Source organism: Ursus americanus, chromosome 3 (genome assembly GCF_024610735.1).
Source record: "Ursus americanus isolate L20-20 chromosome 3, mUrsAme1.1.p, whole genome shotgun sequence".
NCBI classification, from domain to species: domain Eukaryota; kingdom Metazoa; phylum Chordata; class Mammalia; order Carnivora; family Ursidae; genus Ursus; species Ursus americanus.
In genome coordinates, this window is record NC_142129.1 from 29,729,706 (window position 1) to 29,748,968 (window position 19,263).

At 36.8% G+C, this 19,263-nt stretch overlaps 1 protein-coding gene and 1 pseudogene across 2 annotated transcripts in view; both read right to left on the bottom strand.

The window, feature by feature from the left end:
- KCND2 (potassium voltage-gated channel subfamily D member 2) overlaps window positions 1–19,263 on the bottom strand; it is a 474,780-nt gene that overhangs the window by 395,149 nt on the left and 60,368 nt on the right. The gene's annotated exons all lie outside the window — the stretch shown is intronic.
- On the bottom strand, window positions 7,081–12,086 carry LOC123789023 (non-POU domain-containing octamer-binding protein pseudogene; annotated as a pseudogene).

Consider the following 19,263-nt stretch of genomic DNA (forward strand, 5'->3'; position numbering starts at 1 on the left):
TGTTTCCCTTTTGTAGCAAAATATCTTGAGATGTTTGACCATACTCAGTAACACAGAATTCCATTTCTCCTCTTCTTCCATAATCCTTGGCAATCAGATTTTCCCCCTGATTTTTACACCAAAAGTACTCGTCAAGATCACCAATTACATCCAAATTGTTGCATTCAATGGTCACTTTTCAGCTCTTGAAACTTACCAACATCAAGTGTATTGTCCTTGATATATTTTCTTCACTTGGCTTCCATTATACCACACTCTTGATTCTCTTCTAACAACATTATTCTTGCACCTCAATCTCCTCTTTTGGTTTCTCTTCCTCTTCCAGACCTCTTAACGCTGCAGTTCCCCGATCTCAGTTCTTCATCCTTTCCTCTTCTCTGTCTACATCCACTACACTGTTACCTCAATCAGCACATAACTTTAATAACAGCAATATGCCCATATCACCCAAATTTATATGTCTTGCCCAGATGTGTCTTCTGAACTTCAAACTCATATGTACAATTGCCTACCTGACAGATATCCCACTGAGATGTAAAAATAGGTATCTCTAAATCAACATGTGTAAAACTGAACTTCTCATCCCCCTTGTCCCTGCAAAACTATTTTACTGAGTCTTTTCCATTTCTCGCTTAAATGGATGGTCCATCCTTTCAGTTGCTGAAACAAAACTCTTGGCTTCATTTCAGATTTTTCTATTCTCACATTCATATCAAATTTGTTGGAACTCCCGTTGTAATATCTTAAAATACAGTCAGAACCTAATCCTCAAAATTTCCATTGCTACTGCCTTGATACCAAGCCATCATTATTACTCCAGTGATTATTGTAATCATTTATTAACTGGTTTCCTGCTTCCATCTATCTGCAAACTCTTTCAAAAGAACAGTGAGAGTAAAATCCAAATTAGATCACATCTTTCCTCTGCTCCAAACTATCTCCTAGTTCCTCTTTTCAGGGTAAAACTCAAGTCACAACAAGATACCACAGTGATTATAAGATCAGCCTCCCCTTCCTTTCTGATCTAATTGTTTCCTCACTTATTCACCTCCAACCACCTGACTTTACTACCCAGGGAACTTACTAGGCATATTTATGCTTTATAGGCTTCTCCTACTATAACTCCTTCTTGAAAGATTGTCCCCAAATATCTGCTTGCTTATTTTCTTTAACTATTCCAAGTCTTGGCTCAGATGCAACCCTCTCAATGAGGTCAACTCTGACCACCTAAGTAAAAAATGCAACCTGATTCCGTTTTCTTTTCCTCTACTCTATGTTTTCATTAGCACTTATCACTTTCTGGTATCTAGGTAATTTGTGTGTGTGTTCCCCTAATGTAACTCTAGTGCCCAGAACAGTGCTGGACACATGACAGATGCTCAATAAACATACAAAATAAATGTATAAAATAATATAGTATAAGCTTGGTCAAACCCACACATGATGCATATGTACACAGACGCACACACACACACAGCTCTAAAGAGAGCTGGAAATTTGTCCTTGATAGCTGAAATACGATGGTCCACATCTAAAGGATAATTCATAATTTTGTATATAAAAAAACAGACTCTCGAAATTGTAAAAAACCTTAAAGGTTATATAATCCGATCATGCATGTAATGTTTATATTTCTTCTGCATGTTTCCCATATTAATTTTCTGTTCTACCCTTGAATACTATAGTAACAGGGACCTTTTACATGGTTTGTGGTGAGAAAACCTAAAGTCAAGGTTATTTAATGTTGCCTAAGATTACACAGCAATTAAGGAAAATAGCAATGTTAGAATCAGAAGCCAGTTCTCTTGCCTACTAGACTAGCGCCCTTCACCATATTCTATTCTGCATAGAAAACCTTTAGTGCATTTAAATATATGTGTACTGAATAAACCAAATGACTACTATAATAAATGATAATTTAAAAATTATTTATTCAACTGAAGTCAGGTGTAAGAATCTGTATAAAGACAGACCTCAAAAGACCATGAAAAACACTCATTTTGAAACTGAAATTATTTGTAAGTTTTCTCATGATAAAACAATGAGGTTGAAAAAATAGTACCAGCAAGAGATACTTGACCTAGAGAAATATAATTCATGAAAAATCTGAGGTAGAGAATTCCATAGGTAACTTCAAAACACCATTGTACTACACTCTAGTAAATCCACCTCATGTTAGAAAGGTGAAAACAAGAATGAAAGAATGGACATAATTTAGATTAAACTAAGCCTTTGAAAAGTTTCCCTCCCAAAATAATTCAGGCAAAGACTAACTACATCACTTAGAAAAATCACTGTACTTTCTACTAGATGAGCTGAAAGAGGTACTGAAAAGAAAGAAAACCTAAACACTATGTCTGAATTGTGGAAGTGTTTCATATTTTAATTATGTTTTGGGCTTCTGCTCAGTGTAGTACACTGTGATACAAATAAATTTAAAAGTTATAAAATTATAGGAGACAATGAAATAGTCATAATTAGGATGCCTAAATACAACACAGAAATCATGAATAACAACTCTAAGTACTCAGTAATATCATTAAACTCTTCAAATTTCTTAAGATCTTCATATCAGAATTCTCTTGTGTAAAGATGTCATATTTAATGGATTAAAGGACAATTTTTATTACTGTGAGACTCTGAAATGTAAAACAGCTTGACATTTTTGATGCACCGTGTCAGCTTATCATGTTCAAATAGACTTTATTCTGTGCAGTTCAATAAAAACTTTTAAAAACTTCAAAAGAGCAGAATGTCTTAGAATCATTTCTCAGAAGAAGCAAGTTCTTGATACTATGTCAGAAAATAGGAAAACTTTGTTTTCAAAACAACAAACACACCTCATTAAAATTTATGTAAACTGATTCTCATTGAGTACTTTTCCTCCGAAGGTTTCCTAGACTTGTGTTCTTGTTTTGCCATTATATATGTATTTTATATACATATGTTTGCCCAGATGTACTTTTATATACATGTACATGTTTGTTTCTTGGAAAACAGAAGTTACAGAAATACAATTTTAGAATGGGGAGAGAATTTACAGTAATCTATTTCAACCCGATAATGTTTACTGATAGAATGTTTACTGATTCAACAGAAGTGAAAGACATTCAAAAACCAATTTCTAAACAGGACTCAGGTCTACTGATTCTTATTGCAGTGTTCTTTCTAGTACTCTATAATGCTGCTTCCCTGTACACATTAAGCTGATGGAGCCTCACTAAATGGAGTCTTTGCTAGACTCTTATATTTTATGTAATATACACATTAAGTTTGATAATATCTGCTTGAATAGATTTAAAAATGACTTCACTTCAACTGCAAAAATTGCTACCTGCACAAAAACTCATTCACAATATCCTTCATGTTTTAAGTCACCTGTATGCAAAAGTTAAATAAATGAAAGAACTGCAGTTGGTTTTCCAGATAAAGGAAAATAACATTATATGGTCATTCTTGTGTCAAAACTAAAATACAGTATTTTGAGGATGTAGGTCATATTCTGCATGTGATAAGTATAAATATGTGTAAGGAATAGGGACGTCTATTATTTTTTCTGTTTTTCATATATAAGTTCCACAAAGGAAAAAAAAAAAAAGCAGGTCAAACCAAATGCTAACTAAATACTCACACTGCATAGTCAATCTTCTCATTACTCAAGTGGGGACACAGTGTTTGGGGTTGTAAGCAAATCATTACTGGAGAGAAAATAACTTCTTGAACCAGTGTTTATTTTAATTTTAGTATTTGTTAAAATTACCTAGTGACCCTTTGAAAAAATAGAGACCATTTAAAAAAAAACATCTCAACAGCTAACCTCATACTCAATGATGAAAAACTTTTCATCTAGAATCAGGAATAAGACAAGGACGTCCATCTCACTACCTTTATTCAATACAGTGCTGGAAGTCTTAGCCACAGCAATCAGACAAAAAAAAAAAAAAAAAGGAATAAAAGGCATCCAATTGGGTAAGGAAGAAGTAAAAACTTTTACTATTTGCAGATGCATAATACTATATATAGAAAACTGTGAAGATTCCACCAAAAACTACTAGAACTGATAAATGAATTCAGTAAAGTCACAGGTTACAAAATTAATATGCAGAAATCTGCTGCATTTCTATATGCTAACAATGAAGTAGCAGAAAGAGAAATTAAGAAAACAATCCTACTTAGAACTACACAAAAATAACAAAATACCTAGGAATAAATTCAACCAAGGAGGTGAAAGACATGTACTCCAAAAACAATAAAACACTGATGAAAGAAATTGAAGATGACACAAACAAATGGGAAGGAACTCCATGCTCATGGGTTGAAAGAACCAGTATTATTAAAAATGTCCATACTACTCAAAGCAATCTACAGATTTAATTCAATTCCTATCAAAACACCAATAGCATTTTCCACAGAACTAGAACAGATAATTTTAAAATTTGTACGGAAACACAAAAGACCCCAAATAGCCAAAGTAATCTTGAGAAAGAAGAACAAAGCTAGAGGTATCACAAACCCAGACTTCAAGATATACTACAAAGCTGTAGTAATCAAAACAGTATGGTACTGGCACAAAAACAGACACGTAGATCAACAGAACAGAAGACAGAGCCCAGAAATAAACCCATAATTATATGGACAGTTAAGCTTTGACAAAGGAGGCAAGAATACACAATGGGGAAGATTCGGTCATCAATAGATCTTGATGTGATCAATAGCTTCTTGAGGTGAGAATATAAAATTGGACAGCTACATGCAAAATAATGAAACTGGATTGTTTTTCTTTTTTCTTTTTAAAAAAATTTATTCATTTGACAGTGATAGAGACAGCCAGCAAGAGAGGGAACACAGGCAGGGGGAGTGGGAGAGGAAGAAGCAGGCTTCCAGCGGAGGAGCCTGATGTGGGGCTCGATCCCAGAACGCCAGGATCACGCCCTGAGCCGAAGGCAGAAGCTTAACGACTGAGCCACCCAGGCGCCCCTGGATTGTTTTTCTTAAACCACACACAGAATAAACTCAAAATGGATTAAGGACCTAAATGTGGGAGCTAAAACCATAAAACTCCTAGAAGAAAACATAGGCAGTAATTTCTTTGACATTGCTCATAGAAACATTTTTCTGGATATGTCTCCTCAGGCAAAAGAAACAAAAGCAAAATCAAACTATTGGGACTATACCAAAACAAAAACTTTTGCATAGCAAAGGGAACTATCAACAAAACAAAAAGGGTACTTACTGAATGGAGAAGATATCTGCACATGATACATCCAATTAGGGGTTAATATCCAAAATATATAAAGAACTTACACAACTCAACATGGGAAAAAATAAATAATCTGATTTAAAAAATGAGCAGAGGACCTGAATAGACATTTTTCCAAAGAGGACATACAGATGGATAAGAGGCACATGAAAAGATGCTCGACATCACTCATCATCACGGAAAAGCAAACTGAAACCACAGTGAGGTATCACTTCACGCTTGCCAGAATAGTTAAAATAAAAAACACAAGAAATAACAAGTGCTGGTGAGGATGTGGACAAAAAGGAACCTTGTGCACTACTGGTAGGAATGCAAGTTGGTACAGCCACTGTGGAAAACAGTATGGAGATTCCTCAAAAAATTAAAAAATAGAAATACCATATGATCCAGTAATACCACTACTGGGTATTTACCCAAAGAAAGTGAAAACACTAATTTGAAAAGATATATGCATCCCTGTTTACTGCAGCATTATTTACAATAGCCAAGATATGGAAGCAACCCAGTATCCAACTATAGATAAATGCATAAAGAGTGATATACAGATACAATGGAATATTACTCAGACATAAAAAAAAGAATGAAACCTTTCCATTTGCAACAACATGGATGGATCTAGAAGGTATAATGCTAAGTGAAATAAGTTAGCCTGAGGAAGACAAATACCATATAATTTCACTCATATGTGGAATTTAAGAAACAATTTGGATACCTTTTATCCCTTTTTGTTGTCTGATTGCTGTTGCAAGGACTTCTAGTACTATGTTGAATAATAGTGGCGAGAGTGGGCATCCTTGTCGTGTTCCTGATCTTAAGGGAAAGGCTTCCAGCTTTTCCCCATTGAGAATGATATTTGCTGTAGGCTTTTCATAGATGGTTTTTATGAGATTGAGGAATGTACCCTCTATCCCTACATTCTGAAGGGTTTTAATCAGGAGGATGCTGTATTTTGTCAAATGCTTTTTCTGCATCTATTGAGAGAATCATATGATTTTTGAATTTTACTTTCTGGATAAAATCTAAGACACTGATAGATTTGCGAATGTTGAACCACCCTTGCACCCCAGGGATGAATCCCACTTGGTCATGATGGATAATCCTTTTAATGTACTGTTGGATTCTATTAGCCAGGATCTTGTTGAGGATTTTGGCATCCATATTCATTAGGGAAATCGGTCTGTAATTCTCCTTTTTGATGGGGTCTTTGCCTGGTTTGGGGATCAAGGTAATACTGGCCTCATAGAATGAGTTTGGTAGCTTTCCTTCTGTTTCTATTTTTTGAAATAGCTTTAGGAGAATAGGTATTATTTCTTCTTTGAATGTTTGGTAGAATTCCCCAGGAAAACCGTCCGGGCCTGGAGTTTTGTTTTTTGGAAGGTTGTTTATCACTGACTCAATCTCTTCATAATTAATTGACCTGTTTAAAAGATCAATTTCTTCCTGTTTCAGTCTTGGTAGTTTATAGGTTTCCAGGAAGTCCTCCATCTCTTCCAGATTGCTTAATTTATTGGCATAAAGCTGTTGATAAAAGTTTCTAATAATTCTTCCAATTTCATTGGTGTTGGTTGTGACCTCTCCTTTTTCATTCATAATTTTATTAATTTGGGTCCTTTCTCTATTCTTTTGGGTAAGTCTTGCCAGTGGTCTGTCAATTTTATTGATTCTCTCAAAGAACCAGCTTCTAGTTCTGTTGATCTGCTCTACTTTACTCCTGGTGTCTAATTCATTGATTTCTGCTCTAATCTTGACCAACTGCTTCCTCGTGCATGGATTAGGCCTGTCCCTCTGTTGCTGTTCCAGCTTCTTGAGGTAAGAATATAAAAACTGCATTTTAGATTTTTCTATTCTTTTGAGTGAGGCTTGGATGGCTATGTATTTCCCCCTTAGGACTGCCTTTGCAGTATCCCATAGGTTTTGGACCGTTGTGTTTTCATTCTCGTTGGTCTCCATAAATTGTTTAAATTGATTTTTGATTTCCTGGTTTATCGAATCATTCCTGAGCAGGATGGTTCTTAGTCTCCGAGTGTTTGAGTTTCTTCCAAATTTTTCCTTGTGGTTGAGTTGCAATTTCAGAGCGTTGTGGTCTGAGAATATGCAGGGGATAATTTCAGTCTTTTGGTATCGGTTGAGACCTGTTTTTTGACCCAGAACATGGTCTATTCTTGAGAATGTTCCATGGGCATTAGAATAGAATGAGTATTCTTTGGTTCTGGGGTGTAGTGTTCTACATATATCTATGAGGTCCAACTCGTTGAGTATGGCATTCAAAGCCCTTGTTTCTTTGTCGATTTTTTGCATGGGTGTTCCATCTATTTCTGATAGTGGAGTGTTGAGGTCCCCTACTACTAATGTATTTTTATCTATATGTCTCTTTATTGTGGTTAAGAGTTGGCTTATGTATCTTGCTGCTCCCCTGTTGGGGGCATATATATGTATAATTGTCATATCCACTTGTTGGATACATCCTTTAAGAATAATATAGTGCCCTTCTGTGTCTCTAACTCTAGTCTTTAGTTTAAAATCCAATCTGTCTGATATGAGAATTGCTACCCCAGACTTCTTTTGAGGTCCACTGGAGTGAAAGATGGTATTCCATCCCTTTACTTTCAGTCTGAATGTATCTTTAGGTTCAAAATGAGTCTCTTGTAGACAGCAAATGGATGGGTCATGTGTTTTTATCCAATCTGCAACCCTGTGGCATTTATGGGAGCATTTAGGCCATTTACATTGAGACTGAATATTGAGAGATATGATTTTAATGATGCCATGTTGCCAGTACAGTCTTTGTTTCTATCGATTGTGACTTTATGTTCTGTATCACTTTTGGGGCCTTTTTACCTTTATAGAACCCCCCCTTAATATCTCCTGTAGGGCTGGTTTCATGGTTACGAAATTGGTCAATGACTGGCAATTCTGGAAGGTCTTTATTTCTCCATCAATTCTGAATGACAGCCTTGCTGGATAAAGGATCCTTGGCTGCATGTTTTTCTCTAAAAGAGCTTTAAAAACGCCCCCCCAACCCTTTCTCTCATTCCAGGTCTGTGTAGACAGGTCTGACGTAATTCTGATAACTTTGCCTTGGTACGTGAGAAATTTATTTGCCCTGGCCACTTTCAATACTGTATCCTTGGATCTAATATTTGCGAATTGCACTATGACGTGACGTGGTGTAGGTTTGTCGTGGCTGAGCTTGGGAGGGGTCCTCTCTGCCTCTTAGACACAAATGTTTGTTTCCCTTGCTAGATTAGGGAAGTTTTCAGCTACAATTTGTTCAAATATCTCTTCTAGAAAGAAAGAGACAAACAAAACACCAGACTCTTAAATACAGAGAACAAACAGGTGGTTGCCAGAAGAAAAGCAGGTGGGAGGACTGGTGAAATAGAAAAAGGGGCTTAAGAGTACGCTTATCTTGATTGAACACTGAGTAATATATAGAATTGTTGAATCATTATGTTGGACACCTTAGACTAATATAACACTGTATGTTAATTATACACACATACATTCATACATACGTACATATAGATCTGTACACCCTCATCAATCCCACCCCTGCCTCCACTTGGAGATTTTAACAAGTACCCTAGCTGATACTTATGCATTGGGTGTATCTCTACACTTTTTTCCCTCATCCTGCCTGCCATTGCCCATTAGTATGATTTATTGTTTCAGGAAAGTACTCAATTCAAGGAGAACTGGAATGACTATCTCTACATGAAGAAGGATTTTGTTGGCTTGATCAAAACTTAGAATCTAAATGGTTTGTGTAATTATCCACTTCTAACACTGATATTATTGCCACTAAGTATATCTCTATGTTGAGAAGCTATGAGAAAAAATAAATTTCTACATACATGGAATTGGCCTTCAAAGACAGAATGTATCAGGGCACTTGGAAAGAGTTCAATTTAAGCCATATACGACTGCGAGGAACAAACAAACAGAAGGAGGTGGCACTTTAATCACAGAAGACAATATGGACAATTTAGGGGGCTCTCAAGTCCAGGAGATGATCATGGGAAAGCAGGGTGATTATTCACAGAATCATAGACTCTCAGATTTGAAAATGTCTACAGTCATTATTCAATATAGTTACCCAGCCTCTCCTCACATAAATTATATAATATTCTTAACAAGGGGTTTGATGACTTCTGATTGAATACTTCTCATGACAAATAAATGAGAAGGGGGGTTAAAAAAACAAAACAAAACAAAACAAACTGTAACTATATATATCCCACCTTAAACAATAGGGTAACCAAAAAATAACTAGGATGTAAAAAAAAAATAAATAACTAGGATGTATAGTTTTGAGTTTTTACATTAGGATATGTTTACTTCTTTGCAGTATTAGTTGTGATATTGCTTCTTTGTGCTTCCTTAAATTTGATTAAGTATTTGAGCCAAATAAAACAGAATAAAACTCATCATTAATATGAATGTAGTAATTAAATTGTGCTTCTAATGCAGTAACCTGAAGGAAGTATTACTATGAAATGTCAATCCTCTTAATACTGCTGCCAGTGAAGGGAAGAAAGAAAGAAATTAAAAAAAAAAAAAAAAGCCAAAGAAAAACCATAACTTGCTATCAGGGTCATTTATATGCCTCCTCTCTGGATTACTCTTTTTTTTTTTTTTTTAAAGGCTTAAAAAGGTATTTTAATAAGTTGATGCTGTGTTACTGCTCCATTTCTCAGAAAAACTCCAAAGATACCAGGGACAAATCAAACATGGTACACCAGTAAAAAAAAAATGCAGATCATAACTACGTAGGATAGGCAAGGGTAAGAGCTACTGTCCAACCTTCAGTACACGGGAACCTTGTTCCCAAGATTGTACTAGGCCTATCAAGAAAATCTGTGAACAGCAACATCATAGACACAAAAGCACCATTCCTGGGTTGTCCTTACCTGAGAAAAAAGTTGGAGGCAACTTAATTATTTTAAAGTACACTAAAATGAAAATCTCTAAGAGAAAGTGTCTTCCTTAGGACATGAAGGGGTATTATTATGGGATATAACAAAACCATATGTATGTTGTCTGTGACCCCTGTGGGCATTTGCCTGAATTCCCACCTGCGAGTGAATGGAACAATGGGGCTAAAGTCATGGGGGATGTTTGTTTTTGAGGTGTATGTGGTCTGGGGTTAGAGGGTATAAGAATGAGAAAGCAAATACAACAGGATGGACAAAGAACAGAATGATCAAGATTAATGGGGGCTCTAACTGGACCCATTTTGCCATAGTTCCTCCCCCACCCCACCCCATTCCAGGCCCTCAACAACCACATGAGACTTCAGGAATGCACCACACAGAATCAATTAGTTAAATGATATACCACACAGAACTGATTTGTTAAATATCTCCCTTCCCTTGCCCTCAGCCTCCAGCAAACTCCCTCAGAGTAGTACAGGCAAGGAAGACCTAACTATTGGGAAGAATCCCTAACACTTTCTCCAGGGCAGAATTCAGGCTAGTCCAAAAAGGTCCTTCTTTTAAGGGTTTTTGGGAAACCAGACATTGAAATTTCTGTTAGTACTGGAGACATTTGTTTGGAGCAAATTCAACTCTAGGAGCTGCAGGGTTGAACGCAGGAGGAGTTCCACCAATTGTCCCAATTCCTTCCATTGTAGCAGCTTGGTCAAAGCGTTCAGTTGGTGGTGGGATCAATCCCAAGGTTCCATCTGGCATCATGGTGACAGATCCTGGAGGAGCTGAGGTACCAGCTGGCACTGGAGTAGGGGACATGGCGCCTTTCTTGTTGATGCCCATAGCAGTCTCACAGCCAGTTGGCCCATCCGTATCTCCTGTTCTCTCACATCAGGGCATGTTTCCTTGAATCCTTCCTGCTGTCACTGCCTCATTTCTTCCTGTTCCCACTGCATCTCCTCCTCACGGTGCCTGCGCTCCTCCTCCTGGCTGAGCTCCAGTTGCTTTCATTTGTGCACTTCTTGGTTGTGCACTTCTTCCATCCTCCGAAGTTCTTCTTGACGCCTCATCAGATCCTGTCTCATTAGCATGAGCTCCATCTCCAGCTTCTCATGAGCTTCCTTGATGTTGCGGTCCACTTGGTCCTGCTGCTGCTTCTCCATCTCAGTGAGCGCCTTCCAACACGTGGCATACTCACACTCAAAGGAGCCAGGATGTGCGGAGCCGGGTGGCTGCTCCTGGTGAAATTTCTGGTTCTTTATCACCAGCTTCTCTGGAGGTCCCTCTTCATCATCCAGCTGGTCCATGGGCTCCACAGTCACAGGCCGGGGAAACGTGGTTAGTGGGAAGGAGCCTTCCAGAGCTTTCCAAGCAGCTGGCTTTCCTGAGACTTCAGCAGTGCATTTTCCTGAGGGTCTTCCTTGATCATCCAGGAGGACTACAGACCTTTCCACCTGGCCAGACACCGAAAAGGCTTCCTCCGGCAGTTCGTTGGAAACACACCAAGGGACGTTTCAGACTGTAAGGGATGTGCTATGGCAGGCAAAGCGCACAGGCAGCTGCTTTCCACGGAGCAGCACGTTGTCCAGTTCTACTTCGGCCATCTCCCCTCGGGTTCGAGTTTCCAAGCAGATAAAACCAAAGCCCTTATCCTTCTGAATGAAGACTTCACGGCATCCCGTATTTCTCAAGTTGTTTCCTCATCTCCTCCTCAGTGACGTCAGGAGGAAGATTGCCCACAAAGAGCTGGCTACATTGGGTGAAGTTCTTCTCTCCTGGTTTCCTAAAATTCTTCAGGTCAATAGTCCAGCCTTCGTTTTGGCTGCTGGCTTGTTGTCCATTTGCAGGTATTGGTGGTGATGGTGCTGCTGCTGGTGCTGCTGGTGATGGTGCTGCTGGCACTGCTACTGCTGCTGCTGCTGCTGCTGCTGCTGCTGCTGCTTCCTAGGAGTATGGTTTTGCTTCTCCAAAGGTTTTATTGCATTTTTGCACCCTTCTTCTAACTGTTCTCTCCTCAGAGTAACAGTGACACTATATGTCCTTTTGGAATACTTCTTGAAACCCAGTTCTACTCCCCCAGCCTTGACCTCCTCAGTGGAGGAGAAGTGTGACCTGACAGGGACTTAGCACAGTCCACCTCTGGTGCTTGTCACATCCACCTTGGAAAATAGATTCCTAAACCAAGACATTATCCTACTCTGGGGGAAAGAGTCAGGGTGACAGGAGAAGCTAGTTTTTCTTTATTTACTGAAGCACTGATTAAAATCTTATGCTTAAGTACTTACATACAAGAAGACTCATGGTATTTTACTATGTTGGGTCCTGGGGGTGATGCAAATAAATTATTTCTACTGGTGACCCAAGTACCTGTGCAAATTTTAAGATGAAGTGAGATACATACTCTTAGAGGGAAAGTGATCACAGTGGAATACCTTTACTCATTAGTTACAGGGCCTAGACACTTAGGGCAAATGCTAGAATATGGAAAATGTGGTTTTATCGAGTGTCATTGGATGGCCGGTTTGCTTGCTCTCAGAAGGTACTTTTTACTCCTGAAAATGCATCGTCCAAGTCAGGAACAATTACCACCTCTCTATAAGGACACATAAGTTACTACAGAAACATAGTTGACCTATGTTTCTTCAAAATGGCATCCATTCAAATACTTCAGAATTTCTATTTTGATGCTTGAATATATTATTCTTCAGGCTATCCTGCCATGCTATTTTACCTCTTTTGATGCTCATGTGATATGAAACCCCGTTTCTTCCAAACTTACTTAGGTTGATCCGTGTTCCTTTTAAACAGCTGTACATTATAACAGAAAACAAAAAGAAGTCGCTTAAAATGCTAAAAAAAGTATTATCTCAAGAACCTAGTTTTTCCCACCACTATACTGCAGGAGACAAAATTCTGATTATAACTCATTTACATAAACTAAAAATGATTATATTTACATGGCATTTTAAAATAAACATTTTTAAACCTACTAACAAGTTGTTAAGATCTGAAGTGCCAAAAGATGTTTTGGAAAGTATTTTGGAAAATGGCCCTGAGAGATTGTCTAGAAATGCATGAAGCGAAGTAGCAGTTTGGCAAAGATAACTTATTTTTATTAATGTGAATAGCTAATTCTACTGAATCCAGTATCATTGTTACTATGGATGGAAGTGGTTAGTTGAAATATCTGTGTTGATCAAAACAAAACAATAATTGTAATATAATCAGTTAAGTTTCAGAGAGTCAATTTATGTAATCAGTGGACTATATTTTGGAAAAAAATAATATCTTGATTCTTCCCACACATTTTTTTCTTGTATTTTTCTTACCTTTCAAACCGTGCCATATGGCAAAGGTCCTAAAACGCTTTCTTGGAAACTGTCTGTTGGTTTCATTAAGATTTGGGTTGCTTTTCAACAAATGGGGCAGAATTTCTAAGAATCTGTCTATGTTTTATCATCCATTTCTGCTGGTGATTGACAGCAACCATCTGCAAGTGTAGAAAGAAACTAACCCTTAATGGGACCCAGCCAAGTAGTAAAGTCTTATTTGAATACAATTACATCAATTAATCTGTAGTTACAATCTCTTGTTTAGGAACAAATAATGTTTCATTTATTTCTTGCAATGAACCAATGAAAAAGTCACGGAATAAATTATGAATCTCCTTTCCAGATAACTTAATCCTGCTGAGCATCGGTTGTCTTAACACAACAGAATTAATACACACAAACGGCTCAAACAGAATTCTACCCAGGTCTCCCTTCCTCTAGCCCCATGTACTTCCAATGGACAGAGGATACTGTAGGGAATGCTTGTCATAAAGATTAATTCTAGAAGATACCAAAAACACTGAAGACTATTCACAGCAACTCGGGATGAGTGTATTGATTTACATAATTTAAAATAATATGTGAAGTAAAGTAATTTTGAATGTGTTAAATAACTGTCTCTATTATCTTGGCTAAGTTTTTGTTTGCTTACTTTCAAAAGATTGTCTAGTTTTCTTTTCACTTAATAAAATGATTTTATATGAACCTTTATATAAAATTTTCAACTATTTAGGCTCTAGAAACTAAAGTAGATCATTGATTAATCCCTTTTTTTTTTTTTTTGTAAAAAGAAAGAGGAAGAGAGAAATTTTAAGCAACCAAGTAACACTGAGCTTTTATAATTTGTTTCTCTTTTGTACTAGTCTCCCTGTGGTCATCTAGAGCAGGTTTCTGTCCCAAGTTTTATGAAAGACTCCTTTAAAGGAAGCTCCAAACTGGGATGCCAGAGTATTAAACATTCAGCGAAGCATTTAAGAAAAGTACGGGATATAAAGACTTCAATAGCCATTCATTTATACTGGAAACACGACTTGATTAAATGAAAAGCTAACTGTATTTGGGTTTCTTACATTTAATAAAGAACCTTCCAACAAATGTCAGCCAGATCTACCTCCTTTTTTTACTTGACATAATTAGTACCTTCAATCCTGTTTCATAAATGTTCTCACTGATTTATAAGCACAAACAAAATATATGTGGCTTATTGCTTAACGTATTATATTTGACAATGCTAAATATAAGCTTTAATATGCCACAAAAGGAGCTGATCATCGGCTTCAAGTTAGGAGCATTTAAAAGATTATTCCATGAGTGGCTACTTGCATTTCTGTGGTATTTTAAGGAGGAACTATTTTATTACTGGTTTAATTTGATGGAAGATAAAGAGCTGCTTCTGATGTTCACGTGCTTACTTCACATTCTATTGATACCACTGCTGTAGATGTTGGAGATATATCAACTTAAATTCAATGGCACTGCAGGTGGAGGGGGGGCTAAAATGTCAAAAGTGACAGAAAGATCAGGTAAGATGAGCATACAGAAGAAGGTCTTCACAACATCCCTGCTTCCAACGAGGAGGTGATTAATGGGGTAAAAAAAATATGAAAGGAGAGCAGAAGGATGGGACATAAGTGAAATTTTAAAAAGAGAAACAAAAAGGTGTGTGTGGGGGGCTATGGCGACAGAGAAAGGGGTACGATTAAGGTATTTTGCAATCTTAGAACTGGGGCACCTGGCTGTCTCAGTCAGTAGAGCACATGACTCCTGATCTTGGGGATGTGAGTTCAAGCCCCACCACGTTGAGGGCAGAGTTTACTTAAAAACAACAACAACAACAACAACTTAGGGGTACCTGGGTGGTACAGTCAGTCGAATATCCAACTCCTGGAACTTAGAATTTTGCACTTAAATGTGCAGCCAACACATCAGGGTGACTTTTGGGAGTTCTTTGGATTCTTTCACTTACTTCAGAAGAGCTACAAGATAATTTATTATGGTGGTATTTTTCTTTTAACATGACATCTACTTATATGTTGCTTCAGAAGATAAATTATAAGAATAGTTATTCTGTTACACTCATTGTTAATTTCTTCAGTTACTTGTGGTGTTATGAAAGCTAAAACAAAGCAAAAACACTTACCTGATTATTTCTGCTAATATGATTTTTTTTAAAAAAGGCATTTTGCTGGCATTTAAGATTTTAATTATTTATTTGACAGAAAGAGACAGCCAGGGAGAGAGGGAACACAGGCAGTGGGAGTGGAAGAGGAAGAGGAAGAAGTAGGCTCCTAGCGGAGGAGCCTGATGCGGGGCTCGATCCCAGAACGCCGGGATCACGCCCTGAGCCGAAGGCAGATGCTTAACGACTGAGGCACCCAGGCGCCCCAGCAAAATACCTTTCTAATCCCTTCCCTAACAACACACTTCTTTTCTTCCTTTCCTTTCCCTCTCCTTCCTTTCTCTCTGTCTCTCTCTCCCTTTCCCTCTTTCCCTCTTTCTTTCTTATGAAAAACACACTCAGGACCCTACGCCAAGGAAAAAATAATTTTGAAAACTACCAAAAGTTTAGAACCATTAAAAACAGAGCATTTCTTAAAGGATAGAAAAGAAAAGGGCCTTTACCTTGTTCCTTTTTCATTGTAAGTTACAATCATAAAAAGACTAAATTATAATAATATTAATTTGCCTAAATGTTACTGTTTATTTCCACTAATAAAAGTGAGGAAGTTCAGTAAGACATATGATTAAAATTTAAATCTGGAAAAATGTTGTTTTCTTAAAGGCTTCATGCTATTCCTGGCTGTTAAACTCCAATAGTGTAAAAAGCTAAAACGCCGGAAAATGACACTTTGGAAATCTTAAAAAAATGATAAAGAACAAAAGTCACGGCATGCTATTTTTGTTTTTTAAAAGGTTATTATTATTATTTAATATTTTATTTATTTATTTGACAGAGAGAGACAGCCAGCAAGAGAGAGACAGCCAGCGAGAGAGGGAACACAGGCAAGGGGAGTGGGAGAGGAAGAAGCAGGCTCCCAGCGGAGGAGCCCAATGTAGGGCTCGATCCCAGGCCTGGGATGAGGCCCTGAGCTGAAGGCAGACATCTAATGACTGAGCCACCCAGGCACCCCTGAAAGGTTACTTTCAACTTAATTTTCTTGTTATTTTTATCTTCAGATCAATTGAAGCCCCTTTCATTTCTCAGTTCAATTTCAGTTATATTTGTATGTAGATTTTACATAGTTAACAACATTGATACTTTATAATCTATTTTTAAAATCCTTTCTGAGGTGTTGAAAGCATCCTGCTTTATTTAGAAACAGTAGCATAAAAATAATGAAATACCCAAATATCTACATATATTAATTTCTCTGCACCTGCATGATTGTTCTATCATTTTTCACATTCTAAAATGGAACTCATCCATCACTTTGATATGAGCGCATGAGCACAGTTTCTTGTGCCTTTTGCTTATTTCATCAGCTTTGTGTTTGAGTTTGATAAAAAGAAAATGGTCTATATTGAAAATAGTAATGTTAACTAATGTTTACTGATTTTTTTTAATGTGCTAGGCACTTTTCTTAAGTATTTAATATAAAGACTCATATTGTCCTTAAAACATCCATCTAGAGTAGGTATTTTACGATCCTAATTTGACAGAGGAAGAAACTGACATGTTAAAAAGTGGAAGCAACTTGCCCAAATTTCCCATATCTAGTGAATAGGGAGCTGGGTTCCAGGCCAGCCTTGTAGTTCTGGAGAGTGATCAATACACTCCCTCTATAGATCTTGTTTTATTTACAGCAAAACAAAAGGAAGGAACAAATGGAAAATACTCCTAAATGGTGAATATTAATGGAGCATTCTACCTAATAATCTATAGATGTAAAATAAATTGTAGCATATGCTGCATTTAAAGTCATGAATAAACGATGTGGGGCCTGGACAAATTTGCAGTGTAATCAGCAAGCATTTTCCACATTTTTCTAAAATCAGAAATTCATAAGACTCTCTAAAACTCCCAGTTGTGTGGATAAAAGCAGGAAGAACTTCTCCACTGCTTACACAGAGTCAGTTATTTGACATCTAGAGCCGCCAGTTTAAGGACAGTTTAGAAGATTTTTATCAAATCACAGCAAATGCCAAAGCTCAGAATATAGTTCATTCATTGTCAAAAAGGACTTGAGAAAGCTGGAGTGGTAGATCAGAAAAGACAAAATCACCAGAAAAAGATATGTGTCCTCATTTGCCAAAATTCCTCCATTTTCTATGGGGAAAAGCAAAAATGATCTCCTTTAAAATTCATTAAATTGTGTATTTTCACAAAAACAGCATCAGAATATGCTCTTGGGAGATGTAACTTAATTTTGAAATGGCAAGGAAAATTCATATCAGGGTTCTGAATCAGAAAGTATGCATGGGTATAAATACATAATAAGTTAGTTATATTTTCATTATCTTGTAGTTTCATCTTACCACATGATATTATTTTATTTCCATGACAGTAGATTACAGTAGCTGCCCATTAGCTAGGTTGAGGGGATTCATAACTGAATTAAGACAGGGCAAATAAGTAACCAATTGAACAATTTATAGTGAGATATTTTTATGGCATTTCCCAGATGACTTTAGCAAGATAAGGACATATGTTAAAAAGGACTGAAAGCTGAGTTTCACAAATATTTGATACAGACTTATTGATATATCATATATTAACTTATCATATAATTTATATGATAAAGAACATACCATTAAAACAAATTTGAATGTATATTTTTAGTTTATTTATTTTTATTTTTTTGAGAGAGAGCAGGGAAATGAGGGGCAGAGGGAGATAAAATCTTAAGCAGACTCCATGCCCAGCACGGAGCTCAATGGGGGGCTTAATCTCACAACTCTGAGATCATACCTGAGCCAAAATCAAGAGTTGGAGGCTTAATCGACTGAGCCACCCAGGGGCCCCTTGAACGTATATTTAGACTCCTAATACTTGAGGGAAAATAAAGGCTGTAATATGCCTATGCTTCTCATACATAAGCTGAAAAAATTATTTTCCAAATTTGAAGCTAAGAACCAAAATGTGAAAATCAAAGATAAGCAACCTATAGATCAGAAATTTTCCCCATTTCTTGATAATATTTTCTTGCCTTTCTTTAGTGTTGAGATATATTTTATGTACTAATTCATTCACTTATTCATTTATTATTTAAGATAAAATGTCTCCTCCTGAGACTGTAATTCAACATATCCATCTATTCATAGCACAACCTTAAGCATGCTTAGGTTGGAAAGAGACAATCCTGGTTTGAGTCCCCACTTTACTATTTACCAGCTATATGGCTGTTGCCAAATTACTTCATACCACCAAGTGCCTCACTTACAATGTGAGAATAATAGTATCTGTCCAATAGGGTGGTTCTAAAAATTAAATGAGATAAGACAGAGAGTGTAGCAAGTAAATATTCAATAAGTATTATCGAGTAAAAAATTAATAATGAATTTGACTAACTATTTAGGAAGTCTTTCTATAACACTTCACAAAAGCTGTGTTGTATTCTGTGTAACTAAGCAATGGAAAATCCATCAGTAAAGATGGAACCATTGAAAGATGCCATCACCAAGACCAGCTGGGAATGTCATGATATTATATCATAAAATAGAAATAAAATACAAGGGCTGTAGCAGGTGGCCTAATTATAGGAAGTAACTGAGTGAAATTAAAATATATATCTTGGTAGTATGT